The sequence below is a fragment of the Lepus europaeus genome, chromosome 17 (genome assembly GCF_033115175.1).
Source record: "Lepus europaeus isolate LE1 chromosome 17, mLepTim1.pri, whole genome shotgun sequence".
Classification (NCBI taxonomy): Eukaryota; Metazoa; Chordata; class Mammalia; order Lagomorpha; family Leporidae; genus Lepus; species Lepus europaeus.
The window spans coordinates 32,224,137-32,243,883 of record NC_084843.1 but is presented as its reverse complement, the minus strand read 5'-3'; the positions used below and the strand labels follow the sequence as shown (position 1 = coordinate 32,243,883).

General features: G+C 42.7%; 1 protein-coding gene and 1 pseudogene across 7 annotated transcripts in view; both read left to right on the top strand.

The window, feature by feature from the left end:
• The window catches only part of LCOR (ligand dependent nuclear receptor corepressor), a 132,434-nt gene that overhangs the window by 9,595 nt on the left and 103,092 nt on the right, over nucleotides 1-19,747 (top strand). The window lies entirely within an intron of this gene.
• Nucleotides 10,587-11,271, top strand: LOC133776040 (large ribosomal subunit protein uL6-like; annotated as a pseudogene).

Genomic DNA, 19,747 nt, shown 5'->3' with positions numbered 1-19,747 from the left:
GTTAAAGAAAAATCTCATATGTGTAAATTTGAATTTCCATAATGAAATGTGTTTTAATTTACAATATAATTCACACCTATTTTAAGTAACAAGTTCAACTAGTAACATTTAGAATGGTTTAAAAAGATTTTTGGCATGGCAGACAATATGCACGCAGGAAGGAATTACTGAATTTGTTAAATTAAGACCATACATTCATCAATTTTTTTATGATTCATTTTATTTATTTGAAAAGCAGAGTGACAAAGTGAGAAGGAGAGACAGAGAGATCTTCCATCTGCTGATTCACTCCCCAAATGTCCATAACAGCTGATCTGGGCCATGCCAAAGTCAGAGCTAGGAACTCTATCTTGGTCTCTTATGTGGGTGACAGGGGCCCAAGTATTTGGGCCTTCCTAGGTGCATTAGCAGGAAGCTGGGTGGGAAGCAAGAAGCCAGAACTTGAACTGGGACTTCCGTATGGGATGCTGGTATCACAAGGGACGTCTTTACCCACTTTGCCACACCACTGGCCTCTACATTAATATTTTTTAAAATTATTGTTACTTATGTGTTTGAAAGGGAGAGAGAGAGAGGTCTTCCAGCCACAAATTCCCTCCCCAGATGCTCAAAACGGCCATGGTTTGGTAGGCCCAGTCCGTAGTGAGAGGAGCCAGGGAACTGTAGTTGGTGACAGGGACCCAACTTACTTGTGCCTGATGCTTCCCAGGGTACTCAGTAATAGGAAGATGGATCAGAAGTAGAGATGAGAGTTGAACCCAAGCTCTCTGATGTGGTTGTAGGTGCCCCAAATAGTGTCTTAACCATTGCTTCAAATGCCTGTCCCTGCATTTATTGATTTTGATGTTCTTGTTTTTCTTGTATTTTTTTTTTTGTGTGTGTTAATTATTCCCAGTACATAGATAGTTTTGGGCTTTTACCTTCATATTCTTCCTTCAGTTCAATCAAGCATATTTGCTAGGTCGTATGTAGCTTTTATCTTTATACCTTCCCCTTGAATATTCTCTAATTCTCTTTTTTTTTCCATATTTCATGTTCATTATTTACTAAAGTTAGAGGGGATGCTAGAACTTTTTTTGTTGTTGTTCAACCAAATCAAATTATTAACAGAAAGGAGTTTCAAAGAAATTTTCATTTTGGAAGACTTCAAGCATAGCCAAAGATAGAAATAATAGTATAATGAACCTAGCTACATCAACTGAGATCATTCTTATTTTTTCTCACTGAATTGTTTTGAAGCAAATGCTAGACATTGTATGTAATATTGAATCTTTTTTTTTAACAACCTTTTGTATGAGTGTACTTCCAAAATAAATTCACAGAAAAATGGAATTAAAAGCTAAGTTTATATTGGTGCAAAAATTTTTAAACCCACAAATAGTTTTTTCCATGATAAGCACTTTTGGGAACTTTTTGAATCTCACTGTATAGTACCATCTTTTTCCTGTTTCCTAAGTCATCAGGTGATTCGTAAATTTAAGGAGATAAATGAAAAATTAAAAATGGAGAAGACAAATTTTTGCTTTTGTTACTAATTTAACCAATTTTTCTTTGGCAGGCAGAGTTAGACAGTGAGAGAGAGAAAGAGAGAGAGAGAGAGAGGTCTTCCTTCCGTTGGTTCACTCCCCAGATGGCCACCACGGCTGGTGTGCTGCGCCAATCCGAAGCCAGGAGCCAGGTGCTTCCTCCTGGTCTCCCATGCGGGTGCAGGGCCCAAGCACTTGGGCCATCCTCCACTGCCTTCCCAGGCCACAGCAGAGAGCTGGACTGGAAGAGGAACAACCGGGACAGAACCGGCGCCCCACGCGGGACTAGAACCCGGTGTGCTGGCGCCACAGGCGGAGGATTAGCATAGTGAGCTGCAGCACCGACCTAATTAGTATTCTTAAAATATGGCACATATTCTGCCATATGTGCCAGAGAAGTGGAGAAGCAGATTTAGAGAGATTAATTATTTCATTCATGGTCATTAAGCTATAGAGTAGTAGACCTGGGATTGGAACTCAGAATCCAATACTCTTTAATCTTAAACTTTACACATATGGGTAAATTCTTTTAGAATTTCTTGTTGCTTTGCCTTTGTTTCTAGTTACTGATTACTTACTGCTTTATGTAAATCAAGAATTCTGGTTTCTTTACCCATAATCTTGCCATAAATGATAAATTACTTTCTGTTCTCTGGGCTAGAATTAAATCCCTTGCCACTTTCACTTTCTCCTCAGCCATTATAGTACTGCTTGTTTTTCCTTTTTACTTTCTTGATTTTTTTTTTTTTTAAAACAGGCAGAGTTAGGCAGAGAGAGAGAGAGAGACAGAGAAAGGTCTTCCTTTCCATTGGTTCACCCCCCAAATGGCCGCTATGGCCGGCGCGCTGCACCAGTCCGAAGCCAGGAGCCAGGCACTTCCTCCTGGTCTCCCATGCGGGTGCAGGGCCCAAGCACTTGGGCCATCCTCCACTGCCTTCCTGGGCCACAGCAGAGAGCTGGACTGGAAGAGGAGCAACCGGGACAGAATCCGGCGGCCCAACCAGGACTAGAACCTGGGGTGCTGGCGCCGCGGGTGGAGGATTAGCCTAGTGAGCTGCGGTGCCGGCCGATTTTTTTTTTTTAAGTTTTGTTACAGTATTTGGAGCTCAATAGATTTCCAAAAATAATGTTTAGCTACTTTAATACTTTTTATAATTAACTGAGTTTTGAGTATATGCTTGGAGAGGAAAGACAGCAAAGAATATCCAAGGGATGCTGGTTCTAGGCTTCAGGTGTGCACTAGCAAAGGCCTTAGGATAACAGTGTACAGGTGTTTGGTCTTGTCTTCTATTCATATCCTTCCCAGAGACCACAGTGGGGTTGGAGGGGCAAATAAGGGAAGGCACATTGAGGTCAGGATTCATGACTCCTGGATGTTAGCCAATTGCCTTCTTGGATCTAGTCTTCTGTGACTTAGCTTTGGTGCATTTGGCAATAAATATTTTTAAATGTGTGATATAAAGGGAAGTTGTTGGGGCCAGTATTGTGGTGTAGTGAGTAAAGCCACCACCTGTAACACCAGTAAACCACATGAGTGCTGGTTAGGGTCCCGACTGCTCCACTTCCAATCCAGCTTCCTGCTGATGGTTTGGGAAAAGCAGCAGCAGATGACCCAAGTTCTTGGGCCACTGCCCCCTTCGTGGGAGACCTGGAAGAAGTTCTGGGCTTCTGCCTGGCCCAGAGCTAGCTGTTTTGGCCACCATTGTGAACCAGCAGATGGAAGATCTCTCTCTCTCTCTCTCTCTTTGACTTTGAAAATAAATAAATAATTTTTTAAGAGAAGTTGCTGAGTACTACTGCATACTTGCTGAGAAGGGGAGACTGGGCAAATCGAAAAAATGATAAATTGTTTAGACAAAATAATGCTTCCTTTAGCAGGCACAGGAAGATATCTGACAAAGGTAGTAGGGAGACATTCCCATCTAAATAAGCTTTCACGAAGAATTTAAAAAATGAAAGGAGCATAAATGTTTGTATTTCCCTTTGTTGAGATGTGGCTTCTTTGTAACTACTAATTTCATCATGTATTAGGTTATGTGGATTTTCCTTCAGCTAATAAGGAAGCTGACAAAGTTTCACTTGTGTGAAAAGTGTATCTGATCACAGTTGGTGATCCTTTAATTATGGGTGGACATTGGAAGAAGTCCATGAATCATTGGTAATCATTACTGACAAAGTCTTCAAAGTAGTCATTTCTCTATGAGTATTTAATAGAACAATATGTCTTCTTTTTTTAAAGATTTATTTATTTTATTTGAAAATCAGAGTTACACACAGAGAGAAGGAGAGGGAGAGAGAGAGAGAGAGAAAGAAAGAAAGAGAGGTTTTCCATCTGATTGTTCACACCCCAATTGACCAAAACAGCCCAGCTGTGCTGATCCAAAGCCAGGAGCCAGAAACTTCTTCTGGGTCTCCCACATGGGTACAGGGGCCCAAGACATTCTGCTTTCCCAGACCATAGCAGAGAGCTGGATCAGAAGTGGAGCAGTCAGAACTCGAACTGGCGCCCACATGGGATGCCGGCATTGCAGGCGGCAGCTTTACCTGCTACACCACAGCACCGGCCCCTAGAATAATATGTCTTTTAAAAATGCTTTTAGTATGTCACCAGTGGCCAAATAGTGCATTAAAATTTTATTTCATGTTTATCTATTTGGAACTTCTCAATTATCTTCAGCAATATTATTTTTTATTGCACTTACATCTATCTAGATCTGGTTTCTGTTCTTCAAAGAGAATACATAGGATAAAATAATATGGAATCATTTCCAACAATTTTTAAGAGGTGTTAGAATTTTGCTTTATTGACTTTTTAAAGGTCAAAACAGGTATGAGTAAAGTGATAAAAGCTGTTTTCTTTGTGAGCCTTAGTGCAGCCAGTTTTTATTTGTATATTTATGATGTACAGCTTTTCACTGTATGGTATTTATTAAAATAAACTCTGTCATGTTATGAAAGCTTATCTGAGAACCAGAAATCAAATATTTCTTCTGAAAACAGTTTCACAAAGATCTATAGCTATAAATGTATAGTCTTACCTAAAAGATAACATTCTCTTGGCCTCCTTACCCTCTGATGAAGAATTGTTTACTTTTATATAACATTTCCAAATTAGAGATTAATACGTTTTATTGATGAAAGGCAAAGGTAGCTGCATAAGTAGGTTAAAGATAGAAAAGCAAAGCTGAAATTTTTTGTTAGATGAGAAGACTTTAGGCAGTTTTCAGGAGTTATAAATAAATCTCTGTGGGACTTGTGTTTTCTTTAAAAAAACAAAACAAAACAACAACGGGGCCGGCGCCATGGCTCACTTGGTTAATCCTCCGCCTGCAGCGCCGGCATCCCATATGGGCACCAGGTTCTAGTCCCGGTTGCTCCTCTTCCAGTCCAGCTCTCTGCTGTGGCCTGGGAGGGCAGTGGAGGATGGCCCAAGTCCTTGGGTCCCTGCACCCATGTGGGAGACCCGGAAGAAGCTCCTGGCTCCTGGCTCTTGGCTTTGGATTGGTGCAGCTCCGGCCATTGGGGAGTGAATCAGTGGATGGAAGACCTCTTTCTCTTTTTTCTATGTAATTCTGTCTTTCAAATAAATAAAAGAAATCTTTTAAAAAAAATTTATCAACCTGCTACCATAAGATAGTGTCTCAGTTATCTGTTGCCACAGTCATGCTGCATATTAAACCATTTCACAACTTTAGTGACATAACTAGAAGTGTTTGTCAAGTTCACAGGTCTAGGGTTCAGTTGATTTGGGTGGGACTTGGTAGTTGGCTCTGTTGATCTTAGCTGACTTGCTTAGGTTGACTTGCTTCATGTCTGGAGTAGGTGTGGTTGGAGTCTGGAGTGATGTTGGTTGACTTTAGTTGGTTTTCTGACTGTTATACTTTACCTTCAACAGGATAGCTGAAGAGTACAAAGTAATGAGAAATTAGGAAGCATTTTTTCAAGCCTCTGCTTATGTAATGTCACTAATATTTCCTTGGCTAAAGCAAAATGCATGATAGAGCTGACAGTCTATCAAGTCTATAAAGTTATATGGCAGGGGCCGGCACCGTGGCTCACTTGGTTAATCCTCTGCCTGTAGCGCTGTTATCCCATATGGGCACCGGGTTCTAGTCCCGGTTGCTCCTCTTCCAGTCCAGCTCTCTGCTGTGGCCCGGAAGTGCAGTGGAGGATGGTCCAAGTGCTTGGGCCCCTGCACCCGCGTGGGAGACCAGGAAGAAGCACCTGGCTCCTGGCTTTGGATCGACGCAGCGCCAGCCGTGACGGCCATTTGGGAAGTGTACCAGCGGAAGGAAGACCTTTCTCTCTGTCTCTCTCTCTCACTGTCTGTAACTCTACCTGTCAAATAAATAAATAAAATTTTTTAAATGATGGAAAGGGCCATCATTTTTTTTTTTTTTCTGACAGGCAGAGTGGACAGTAAAAGAGAGAGACAGAGAGAAAGGTCTTCCTTTTCCCTTGGTTCACCCCCCAATGGCCGCTGCGGCCTGCGCACTGCACTGATCCGATGGCAGGAGCCAGGTGCTTCCTCCTGGTCTCCCATGCGGGTGCAGGGCCCAAGCACTTGGGCCATCTTCCACTGCACTCCCGGGCTATAGCAGAGAGCTGGCCTGGAAGAGGGGCAACCAGGACAGAATCCGGCGCCCTGACTGGGACTAGAACCCGGTGTGCCGGCGCCGCAAGGCGGAGGATTAGCCTGTTGAGCCACGGCGCCGGCCTAAAGTTGTAATATTTCTTGATAGAGGATTTCTTTTTTTTTTTTTTTTTTAAGATTTATTTATTTATTTGAAAGTCAGAGTTACACAGAGAGAGGAGAGGCAGAGAGAGAGAGAAGTCTTCCATCTGTTGGTTCACTCCCCAATTTGCCCCAATGACCGGAGCACTTTCATCCACTGGTTCACCTCCAGAACAGCCAGGGCTATGCTAGTCCAAAGCCAGAGGCTTCATCCAGGTCTCCCACATGGGTACAGGGATCCAAGTACTTGAGCCATCTTCCGCCTCTTATCCTGGTGCATGAGCAGGGAGTTTGATTGGAAGTAGAGCAGCTGGGACTGCATTCAAATGGGATGCCAGCATTTCAGGCAGCAGCTTAAAAACCCTCTACCACTACACTGACTCTGAATAAGGGTTCTTTAACCATCTTGTAAGACCTTCCAAGATACCTGATTCCAACCTACTTCTTTCCCACCTCTCTATATCCTGCCAGTCCTCATTCTCAATTTAAGTCTTAGAACTACAAAACACAGCCTTTTTTTTTTTTTAAGTGTACAGGTATAATCACTTGTTATATTTTATTTATTTATTTTTACATATTTATTTTATTTATTTGAACAACAGAGTTACAGAGAGAGGTAGAGACAGAGAGGTATTCCATTCGCTGGCTAACTCCCCAGATGGCCGCAAAGGCCGGAGCTGTGCCGATCGGAGCCAGCAGCCAGGAGCTTCTTCCTGGTCTCCCGTGTGGGTGCAGGGGCCCAAGGACTTGGGAGTAGAACCGGTGCCCATATGGGATGCCGGTGCTTTAGGCCAGGGCTTTAATCCACTGTGCCACAGCGCCGGCCCGTGTATTTTATTTCTTCCTTCCCCTTTCTTTGTCCTGATGCTGCCAGCAAGAATCTGGTCAGCAAGACCTTTGAAATCAACAACCATATCATGTTTTACTTAAAAAAAAATTTTTTTTTATATTATTTGGGAAGCAGAGAGAAAAAGAGAAAGGAAAAGCAATATGGAGAGAGATCTTCAATCTGCTGGGTCAAAACCAAGAGCCTAGAACCCATCTGGGACTTTGGATTGACAGGCACTCACGTACTTGAGCCACCATCTGCTGTCTCCCACAGTGCACATTAGCAGGAAGCTGGGTGGGAAGCAGGAGAGCCTGGACTGAAGCAAGCACTCTGGTTATGGTATGTGGGTGTCCCAAGTAGTATCTTCACTGTGTACCATTTGCCTGCCCCTAGAGATTTCTGCTGTGTATTCTTTCAGTTTTGTTTACAAAAATAAAAGCAGACATTACTAGTTTTTTTTTTTAATTTCCCTCTTACATGTAATGATTGCTTATAAAATACACTGTTGTGTTCTTTGCTTTTTTTCACTTAATAGGTCTTAGCTGTCTTCCAATATTAATATATGTAGAGAACATTCTTTTTCACAACTGCATTGTATTCCATTGTATGGGTGTACTTTTTATTTAACTAGGTGGTTATTGAACATGTGAGTTTACACTCTACACTTATCCTTAACTACAGCAGAGAATAATACTATATTTAAGTTATTTCCTATGTGTGCTGGTGCTCGTAAGATACATTTCCTCACCGCCGCCGTAGCTCAATAGGCTAATCCTTTGCCTTGCGGCGCCAGCACACCGGGTTCTAGTCCGGTTGGGGCACCGGATTCTGTCCCTGTTGCCCCTCTTCCAGGCCAGCTCTCTGCTGTGGCCCGGGAGTGCAGTGGAAGATGGCCCAAGTGCTTGGGCCCTGCACCCGCATGGGAGACCAGGGGAAGCACCTGGCTTCTGGCTTTGGATCAGCATGGTGCGCCAGGCGCAGCGCGCCGGCCATGGCGGCCATTGGAGGGTGAACCAACGGCAAAGGAAGACCTTTCTCTCTGTCTCTCTCTCTCTCTCTCTCACTGTCCACTCTGCCTGTCAAAAAAAAAAAAAGATACATTTCCAGGAATGGAATTGCTGAGTTAATGTGTAAAAAGTATTCGGGGCCAGCACTGTGGTGTAGTGGGAAAAGCCACTGCCTGCAGTGCTGACATTCCAAACAGGTGCTGGTTCAGGTCCCAGTTGCTCTGCTTCTGATCCAGCTCTCTGCTATGTCCTGGGAAAGCAGTAGAAGATGGCCAAGTCCTTGGGCCCCTGCACTCTCGTGGGAGACCCATAGGAAGTTCCTGGCCTTGGATCGGCCCAGCTCTGGCTGTTGTTGCCATTTGGTGAGTGAACCAGCGGATGGAAGATCTCTCTCTGTCTCTATCTCTGTCTTCTGTCTCTCTCTCCTTCTCCCTCTCCTTCTCTCTCTGTGTAACTCTTTCAAATAAATAACTTTTTTTTTTTTGAAAAAAGGAAACTAGTGATTTTTTTAAGATTTATTTATTTATTTGAATGTCAAAGTTATACAGAGAAGGAGAGGCAGAGAGAGAGAGGTCTTCCATCCACTTGGGCTATCTTCTGCTTTCCTAAGCTGTAGCAGAGAGCTGAATCAAAAGTGGAGCAGCCAGGACTCGAACCAGTGCCCATATAGGCTGCCAACACTGGAGGCGGCAGCTTTACCCACTATACCACAGCGCGGGCCCCATACTTGTGATTTTACTAAGTTGCCATCTACATCAATGAAATAATTTTGTAGTCTGCTCATCATTGTAGGAAGATTCTGGTTGGGAGAAGGAGTCTTCACAGCCTTACCAATGTAGTAGTGCATCTGACTGTAGGATTTGTGTGTATTTCATAGGTAAAAAAGTTCTCAGAGTGGTTTTCATTGGCATTTCCTTTATGATGAGGTTGAGCATCTTATTTCTGAATTTTTGCATATTCAGAATCCCTTATGAATCTGTTAAGAATAAAATTAGGCCAGCGCCGCGGCTCACTAGGCTAATCCTCCGCCTTGCGGCGCCGGCACACCGGGTTCTAGTCCCGGTTGGGGCACTGATCCTGTCCCAGTTGCCCCTCTTCCAGGCCAGCTCTCTGCTGTGGCCAGGGAGTGCAGTGGAGGATGGCCCAGGTGCTTGGCCCTGCACCCCATGGGAGACCAGGAGAAGCACCTGGCTCCTGCCATCGGATCAGCGCGGTGCGCCGGCTGCAGCGCGCTACCGCGGCAGCCATTGGAGGGTGAACCAACGGCAAAAGGAAGACCTTTCTCTCTGTCTCTCTCTCACTGTCCACTCTGCCTGTTAAAAAAAAAAAAAAAAATTCAGTTGCATTGTTAATGGTTTAGGAAGCTTAGAGTGTATGACTGATAAAGCATAAACATTCTTATTCCACCCTTTTCAAGACTGTGGGTGTCAACTGGGTTTTGCATAGTCTCTTTGAACTACTTGAAAGGATTATAGAAAATTGTTCAAATTTTGCCTTAAGGCCTCATCTTGTATGTATCCTAGGCAAGTTGCTAAAATAATTGTTACCTAGTCAGTATAAGTTAATTTTTGTAGACGTTTTTGCTTTCCTTTAATGTGTTGTACAAAATGCTAGATGCCTTTTATGATTCTGTGTTTTCTTTTTGTCTCTAACCTGCCTATTGTATTTGTTCTTTTTGGTACTTCATTCTTTTCTGTTTACTGAATGTTGGAAAAACTGCTTGAGCTTTTGGTAGTAATGCCGCTATATATGTTAACATTCTGATCTGGAATTGCTGTCCCTGAACAGTTCTTTTCCCAGCTAATAATGCCATTAAATATTGTCTTGGCTGAGTTTATAAACGTTGTTACTTAATTTCATTAAGACTGATATCTTAGAGACTACAGGAGAAGTACATAGTAAAATACACAATAGAGATTAAAGGTAATAAGTAAGAATAAGTGTGCCCAATTAAGAAGGGATCAAGAGGCAGAAACTAATGACACAGAGTCAATCCTATATTCTGTTAACTAGGTTGACAAGGAAGTAGTTACTTGGTGACTCATAGATACTAATCCAAAATGTTGTCTGTCAAATAAAGATATATTGACTCCAGTGGATTTTTCAAACAAGGGGGAAAAAAATGTTTGTTTGCACTGCGGACAATCTTTGTTTAGATGGTTTGGTTGGATATTGCATTTTGAATTTATTCATTGAGCAACATGTCTCATGAGCATCTCCACTAGCTACCAAGCACTATGCAGGAATATGTTGATATGCAAGGCAGACTGCTCCTGCTTGCATAACACTTAGAGTCTGATGGGAGAAACAGGGACATTAATCACAGTGGGGAATGAGATGAGTGCTTTGAAAAGAATTATTCTTTGTATATAATTGTGTATGGAAGGGGCAGCGGGGAATGGAGTATTAAAAATACAAAATTTCTGAAAAAATTTTAATTTGAGAGGTAAAAGATGAGTAGGAGGCTCTTTGCCACATCTACTGTGAGAATGAAGACCATTCTCAGCAATCAGACTGTCAGCATTCCAGAAAATGTTGACATCAATCTGAAGGGACGCACAGTTACTGTGAAGGGACCCAGAGGGAAGCCTGCAGAGGGACTTCAATCACATCAATACAGAACTCAGCTTCAAGAAAAAAGAAGAGGCTCCGGGTTAACACGTGGTGGGCAAATAGAAAGGAACTGGCAACAGTTGGCACCATCTGTAGTCAATGTACAGAATATGATCAAGGAGCTTACACTGGGCTTCCGTTACAAGATGAGGTCTGTGTATGCTCACTTCACCATCAACGTGATTATTCAGGACAACAAGTCTCTTGTTGAAATCTGAATTTCTTGGGTGAAAAATATATTCAAAGTGTTCGGATGAGGCCAGGTGTTGCCTTTCAGTGTCTCAAGCCCAGAAAAGTGAATTAGCCCTTGAAGGAAATGACATTGAACTTGTTTCAAATTCAGCTGTTTTGATTCAGTAGGCAACAACAGTTAAAAATAAGGATACCAGAAAATTTTTGAATGGTATCTATGTCTCTGAAAAAGGAACAGCTCAGCAGGCTGGATGAATAAGACATAAAAGTTGTCCTACTGGGGCTTTTGCTGTAAGCCCATCCCATATGGTTCGAGACCCGGCTGCTCCTCTTCCAGTCCACTCTCTGCTGTGGCCTGGGAAAGCAGTAGAAGATGGCCCAAATCTTTGGGCCTCTGTACCCACATGGGAGGCCCGGAAGAAGCTCCTGGCTCCTGGCTTCAGATCTGCGCAGCTCCAGTCGTTGCGGCCATCTGGGGAGTGAACCATCAGATGGAAGACCTCTCTCTCTCTCTCTCTCTCTTCCTCTCTCCCCCCCCTTCCCTCCCTCCCCCTCCCCCTCCCCCTTTCAAATAAATAAATCTTAAAAAAAAAAAAAAACCTGTCTGACTACAGAAACAATAACCCAGATTGTGTGTTGTGTATTTTAATAATGCAATAAAAATTCTATTGATTTGAAAGAGGAAAAAAGATGAGTAGGAATTACCTAGGGGACGGTGGTTTGTAGAAAGGATTCATCTAGACATTACTATGCTTTCAGATGATGGAAAAATTAGATGTTGATTTTCCTCTTAGGATTCAGATTTATATAAATGTATTCCCTTTTCATTACTTAGTATACTTAAATATGCCTTTAAAAGGCCCAATTTTGGCTGTGGAATACACGTATTAGCAAAAATTTAGGAAAACTGAAATATGGAAAATTGAAAGGGGAGCATTGGCTGCGTATATTATTTAAAAAGTTGTAGGGAGGGCCGGCACTGTGGCGCAGTAGGTTAATCCTCCACCTGCGGTGCCAGCATCCCATATGGGTGCCGGTTCTAGTCCCAGCTGCTCCTCTTCCCATCCAACTCTCTGCTGTGGCCTGGGAAAGCAGCAGAGGATGGGTCAAGCCATTGGGTCCCTGCACCCGTGTGGGAGACCTGGAAGAAACTCCTGGCTTCAGATTGGCGCAGCTCCAGCCGTTGCGGCCATTTGGGGAGTGAACCAATGGAAGGAAGACCTTTCTATCTCTCCCTCTCACTATCTGTAACTCTATCTCTCAAATAAATAAATAAAATATCTTAAAAAAAAAGTTGTAGGCAAAAAAGGCACAGTTGTACTCAAGTACTGTATGTTTCTTTAAATGCATAGCTGTACAGTTCACAGAGACATTCTGTAGCAGGCAGTCTGTCAGTTCTTTAAGTTCAGTCTTTTCTAAAATAGGGTTTTTTTACTCTTTTATTGAAATGTAATTAAAATTCAGTTCTTTTTTTTTTTTTTTTTTTTTTTTAACAGGCAAAGTGGACAGTGAGAGACAGAGAGAAAGGTCTTCCTTTGCCGTTGGTTCACCCTCCAATGGCCGCCGCGGTTGGCGCGCTGCAGCCGGCGCACCGCGCTGATCCGATGGCAGGAGCCAGGTGCTTCCTCCTGGTCTCCCATGGGGTGCAGGGCCCAAGCACTTGGGCCATCCTCCACTGCACTCCCTGGCCACAGCAGAGAGCTGGCCTGAAGAGGGGCAACCGGGACAGATTCCGGTGCCCCGACAGGGAATAGAACCCGGTGTGCCGGCGCCGCAAGGCCGAGGATTAGCCTAGTGAGCTACGGCGCCGGCCTAAAATTCAGTTCTTAATGTCAGTTGTCTACACCTCTGTGACCTCTGCCCAAAGATATAGAACATAGCCAGCTTCCCACTGCATAATAATTTATATTACTATCACTTAGTTTTGCTCACACTCTTATTTCATAAAAGGAATCTTGTAGTATGTATTCTTGTGTCTGACTTCTTTGGCTTAAAAATAATGTGTGTGTTATAATTAATTCCTTAGTTGATTTATTGATATAATCGATACAGCATACAGTTCACCACTTGAAAGTATATACAGTTCACCACTTAAAAGTATGTACAGTTCGTTAGTTCTTTGTTAACAGTTCTTTATTATTCTTTATTTATTCTTTACTTGATTATTATTTATAATCAAATTGTAGAACAGTAGTCAGTCCTCATTCTATCCCTTGCCCCACCTTTGACAGTTACTAATTTGCATCTGTAGATTTGTCTATCCTGGGTATTTTTTTAATTAATTAATTAATTTGAAAGCAGAGTTACAGAGAGGTAGGGGTGGTCTTCCATTCGTTGGTTCACTCCCCAGATGTCCACAACGACTGGAGCTGTGCCAATCCGAAGCCAGGAGCTAGGAGCTTCTTTCGAGTCTCCCAAGTGGGTACAGGGGCCCAAGGACTTGGGCCATCTTATACTGCTTTCCTAAGCTGTAGCAGAGAGCTGGACTGGAAGTGGAGAAGCTGGGACTCGAACCAGTGCCCATGTGGTATGCAGGCAGTACAGGCAGCGGCTTTACCCGCTACGCCATAGCGCCAACCCCTTGAAGTATTTCTGATGCGTAAGTATTTAATATAAAAATTGGTGTTATCTTTTTGTTGATTTCTGGACGTTTGTTGTATAATCTGGAATTTTAAGTATTTAACATTGCATCTTTTTAAGACTTGGTTATACAGTATTTGATCTCTTATATTTACATACAAATTGTAGGAACATCTTGTTTGTTTCTTTAGAAGTCTCCTGGAATTTTATTTATTTAGTTGAATCTACTTGAAAGGCAGAGTGATAGAAAAGGGGGAGAGAGAGAGAGAGATCTTCTATGCACTGATTGACTCCCCAAATGCCTGCAACAAACAGGTTGGGTCAGGCTGAAGCCAGGAGCCTGGAACACCATCCAGGTCTCCATGTGGGTGGCAGGGGCCCAAACCCTTGGGCCATCTTCTGCTGCTTTTCCCAGCCCATTAGCAGGAAGCTGAATCAGAGTGGAGCAGCTGGGACACTAAAACTGGTGCTCATATGGAATGCTGCTGTTGCAGGCAGTAGCTTTACCTCCTACATTCGATGCCAGCCCCTGATTTTTTTTTCCTGCCTCTAGTTTTGCCTTTTCCAAAATTTGTGTATTTATAATAATACAGTATGTAGTCTTTTCAGATTGGCTTCTTTTGCTTAGTGATAAGCAGTTCAGTTTCCTCCATATCTTTTCATGACTTGATAGTTCATTTCTTTTTAGGACTAAGTAACATTCCAGTGTCTAGATGTACTATCTGTTCATTCAGCTATTGGCAGTTATGAATAAATCTGCTGTAAAAACATTTGTAGGTTTCTGTAGGTGTATGTTGTCCGTTCATTTGGGTAGATAACAAGAAATGTAATTGCTAGACCAGGTGTTAAGAATATGTTCAATTTTGTAAGAAACTTGTAAACTATCTTCCAGAGTGGCTGTACCATTTTGTATTTCCATCAGCAATGAATCAGTTTCTGTTAAGTCCGATCTTCCTCAACATTTGGCATTATCTTTGTTGTGCATTTGGGCCATTCTAACAGCTGTGTAGTAGTGTATCTTTGTTTTAATTTGCAGTTCTGTACTGACAAGATGTTGAGTATGTATGCTTACTGGCATCTTTATATTGTCTTTGGTGACATACCTGTTAAAATATTTTGCCTATTTTTAATTAGGTTTATTTTCTTGTTGAATTTCGAGAATTCTTCATTTATTTCAGTAAATAGCCCTTTATCAAATGTGTATTTTGTAAATATTTTCTCCCAATGCGTTTTGTCTTCTTGTTTCCTGAAAGGAGTTTCTTCTCTTTCCTTTGAAAAGTTTTATTTTAATTACAGAATTGCTTAGTTTCTGTTATACAATATGTTTCAATATATGGCTATATTGTGAAATGAAATTTTTAATTTAATTTGATTTGATTTGAAAGGCAGAGGTACAGAGGCAGAGAAAGCTGATTGACCCCCCAAATGGCTACAATGACCAGAGCTGAGGGTAGCTAAAGCCAAGAGCCTAGTTTCATCTGGTTCTTCCATGTGAGTGGCAGTTACCCAAGTAGTTGGGCCATCTTCTGATGATGAGCAGAGAGGTGGAGCAGTAGAACTGGCACTCGTATAGGATGCCATTGGTGCAGGTGGTGGCTTACTCTGTGCCACAGTCCCAGTCCCAGTAGTTGTTCCTTTAAAAAAACAAGTAAGTATTTGAAAGAGACAGACACTGGAGACCTCTCCCAAATGGTGCAACAGCCAGGACTGGGCCATGCTAAAACCAACATCCCAGAACTGAATCCACTATTCCATGTGAGTAGGAGGGACCCCAGAACTTGAACCATCCTCTACTGCCTTCTGGGGTAAATATTAGCTGGAAACTGGAATCAGAAGCAGAGCTGAGATTCAAACTCAGGCACTCAGACATGGAATGCTGGTGTTCCAAGCAGTTTCTTAACTGATGCATCAAACATTTACCTTAGAAGTTTCTAAAGTTTAAGAAATGTGAAATCTTAAGGAATAGTGTATGTATTGTTCATATATACAATAATATGAGTATGTTATGATTGTAACATGTGTTTGAAATTTTAAATATACTGAATTCTTAGAAAAATATGATTTGCCTAATATATAATAATTATGAGTAATTTAGACAATTGTAACATAAGTTCTTGGGACTTTGGTCCTTCTGCTGTTTGATCATGATAAGTTGTGTTTGCTGTGTTTCATGATTTTTATTTTTAATTGTAAGAGGGCTTGTGTTTGGCAGAGCCTTTTCCTTCCCCCAATGGAAACCCTTTGTGAGTGGGTTATGAGAGCTTTTCTCTAGAGAAGGTCTGCATTTGCTTCTGCTCGCTTCCCTTCACCCCCTTCAGTAACCTAGAGGACCAACCATATGTTAACTTTATAGGTAGGAAGTTTCCCAGACAGTCCAAATAGTGCAGCGATTCTCAGTGTGGTCTAGGCATTCCTGAGGGTCCAGAAGGCGAGAACTATTTTCATACTATTACTGTGATATTACTTGGCTTTTCACTCTGCATCCTTTCACTGTTTATATTTTGTGTTGAATTACCACCCTGAAAGGTAACAAAATGTCTTGTTTACTTGAGTTTAAACTTTTTTCTTTTTAAAATTTCAAACACAGCAAATACGAGTATAATCCATGTAAACAGAAGCTCTTTAGGATTTTCAGTAATTTTAGGCAGCATAAAGTGATCCTTGGACTACAACATTTGAAAACCGCTGAATGATGTATATCTGGATTACAAATCCATGGAAGCACTAATAAAGGGTTCATCTTTTCCCTGTCTTTTCAGTCTCTTCTTAGCAGTGGATGGGTTTTTTTTCACCAGTCCTTTTCCCACTCCCTCACCCCCAGTCCCCAAGATTTATTTATTTGAAAGGCAAAGACACAGAGGCAGAGGAAAATTCCTGGTGTGGGGGGAATGGTGAGCAAGCTTGTGCTTCTGTCTGGTGGTTGACTGTGCAGATGGCTACAATTGCTAGGTCTTGTCTAGGCTGAAGTCAGGAGCTTGGACTTCATCCTGACCTCCCACATGGGTAGCAGGAGCTCAGGTATCAGAGCCATCTTCTACTGGCTTCCCAGGTACTTTAGAAAGAAGCTGGATGAGAAGTGAGCAGCTGGCACTCCAGCTGTCACTCAAATATGGGATGCTGGTGTCACAAGCAGCAGTTTTTTTATGTTTTTTTTTTTTTCCTTTATTTGACAGGTACAGTTACAGACAGTGAGAGAGAGAGAGAAAGGTCTTCCTTTGGTTCACTCCCCAAATGGCCGCTACTGTGCCCATCCGAAGCCAGGAGCCAGGTGCTTCCTTCTGTTCTCCCATGCGGGTGCAGGGGCCCAAGGACTTGGGCCATCCTCTACTGCCCTCCTGGGCCACAGCAGAGAGCTGGACTGGAAGAGGAGCAACCGGGACTAGAACCTGGTGCGCATATGGGATGTCGGCGCCACAGGCGGAGGATTAACCAAGTGAGCCACGGCACCAGCACATCAAGCAGCAATTTAACTTACTATGCCACAGTGCTGCCACGTGGCCTCCCCTCCACCCAGCTGCTAGTGAATCTTTTCTGTACCCATGAGTACAGTGTCTCTGGGACAATACATCTCAAACTTCAGTAAACGTAAGAATCACCTGGGGGACTGGTGGTGTACAGCAGGTTAAGCTACCACTGGGGACAGCTACATACCATTTCTGAGAGCTAGTTGAGTCTCAGCTACTCCACTTCCAATCCAGCTCCCTGCTCATGTGCTGTGAAAGCAGTAGCTGATGGCTCAGGTACTTGGGCCACTGCCGTCCATGTGAGAGACCATGATGGAGTTCCTGGCTCCTGGCTTTCAGCCTGGCCCAGCCCTGGCTATTGCAGACACTTTCTTTCTCTCTCTCTCTTCTCACCCCCCCCCCCCACTGTGTCTTTCATTCTTTTCTTTCAAGATTTATTTATTCATTTGAAAGTCAGAGATACAGAGAGAGAAGGAGAGGCAGAGAAAGAGAGGTCTTCTATCCTCTGATTCACTCCCCAATTGGCCACAACAGCTGGAGCTGTGCTTATCCGGAGCCAGAAGCTTCCTCCGGGTCTCCCACGCGGGTGCAAAGACTTAGGCCATCTTCTACTACTTTCCCAGGCCATAGCAGAGAGCGGGATCAGAAATGGAGCAGCTGGGACTCTAACTGACACCCATATGGGATGCCGGCACTGCAGGCGGTGGCCTTACCAGCTAGGCCACAGCGCCAGCCCCGTCATTGTTTTTCAAATAGGTGAAAATAAATAACAACAACAACAACAATAAAAGAATCACCTAGGAAGCTTGTTAAAACTGAGGGCACTTTGAAAAAAAAGTCCATGGAAAATGAAATTAAATGATACTTTGTTTTGGTTCAAAAAGTTTGAAGTCCATGCATAGTTTTTTCATAACATGCATTTTATTTTATTTTATTTTATATTTATTTATTTACTTAAAAGAGATACAGAGAGAGGGAGAGATTGATCATCTGTGCACTGGTTCACCCCCAAATGGATGCAATGGCCGGGGCTGGGCCAGGCTGAAGCCAGGAGCCTGGAGCTTCTTCTGGGTCTCCTCCGTGGATGCAAGGGCCCAAGCACTTGGGCCATCTTCTGCTTTCCTAGCTACATTAGCAGGGAGCTAGATCGTAAGTGGAGCAGGTGAGACTTGAATCAGCTCCCATATGAGATGGCTGGCACTGCAGGCAGAAGTTTAACCTTCTATGCCACAGCATTCCCCATAATATACATTTTTTATGAGTTTTTTGAAGACCCCCCCTGTGATTCCTGAGCCCCATTTACAGAGATTCTGACCCAGTAGGTCTGGGTTAAGATCCAAGAAGTTACATTTCCAGGGAAGTAAGCAGCAGATGCTGATGTGACAGGTCAGTGGCCCATACTTTGAGTAACGTTGCTCTAGGGTTCTGATTTTTATGTAAGAGTCCTAGTTTTAACTTAAGGCCTCTCTTCTGTCCCTGCAGAGTATTACAACCCAAGTTCCTTGGTTACCTATATATTATCATCCGTTCAATATGTCAGCATACATCTCTATCTCCTAGATTTTCCATTATTTCTGGCACTTAAGGCTTTTGCTATCTGCACTTTGGACTTAGCTGTGCACTCTATATGCACACTTTTACAAATATTCATTATATCTAATGTATTTGTCGTAACAGGACTTTTAAGTTCTCTTTACATACATCCTTGGATAGGTTTGACTCCACCTATAAAACTAACATTGCTCAACTGGAAATTACCTGTAAATCTTTATAGACCTTTTGGAAAATCTTCCTTAAATAGTATTATGTAAGTTTGGTGCCAGTGATTAATTTAAGGAAGTGCATTGCTTTGTGGTTATGTAGAACATCGCTACATACTTGAATCTGTATACAGTTGTATAAAGCTTTCGGAATTGGACTCGATGTGTTTTCAGCTTACTGTGTGTGTGTGCATGCGTATGTGTGTGTGTGTGTGAGCACTTTCTGTTCCTGTAACACATTTCCTGAAGAAAGATACTTACTTAACTTACAGGAGGCTGAAAGTCAGAGACTGGTGGTCCCATCTCTCCAATCTCTGATGAGGACCTCCAAGGGGATGGCATCACAATGATGCGTGCAGGTGCAAGAGGGATCACATGGGAGGCAGGAAGCCAGAGAAATTCAGGGGCTTTTTATAACAACCCAATCTCAAGGGAGTTAACCAGCATACTGTGAGAACTACATTAATCCCTCTGAGTGTGGTATCCCCAAGGACCTAAAGTAACTTCCTCTAGGCCCTACCTCTTAAAGGTTCCACCTTCTCACAGCAAAGACAGCCTTCCAGCACATGAACCTTTGGAGTTCACATTCAAACCATATCCAAACCATAGTAGTATATAACAATATTTTTTTTATTTTATTTATTTGACAGATATAATTACAGATAGTTAGAGGGAGAGACAGAGAGAAAGGTCTGAAGCCAGGAGTTTATTCTGGGTCGACCATGCAGGTGCAGGGACCCAAGCACTTGGGCCATCTTCCACTGCTTTCCTAGGCCATAGCAGAGAGCTGGATTGGAAGAGGAGTAGCCAGGACTTGAACTGGCACCCAAAGAGATGCTGGCGCTGCAGGTGGAGGATTAACCTACTGTGCCACAGTGCTGGCCCACAATAAATCTTTTTAAAATGGCATTTCTAATAGTTTGCTGTCATTTGCTTCTCAACATTAGAATGTTGAATGATTTTAAAGATATTTTATTGAGAATTTGGATTGGTCAGGTTTTATTTAAAAGTTCTAACATGGGATACTTTAAAGTTTATTCT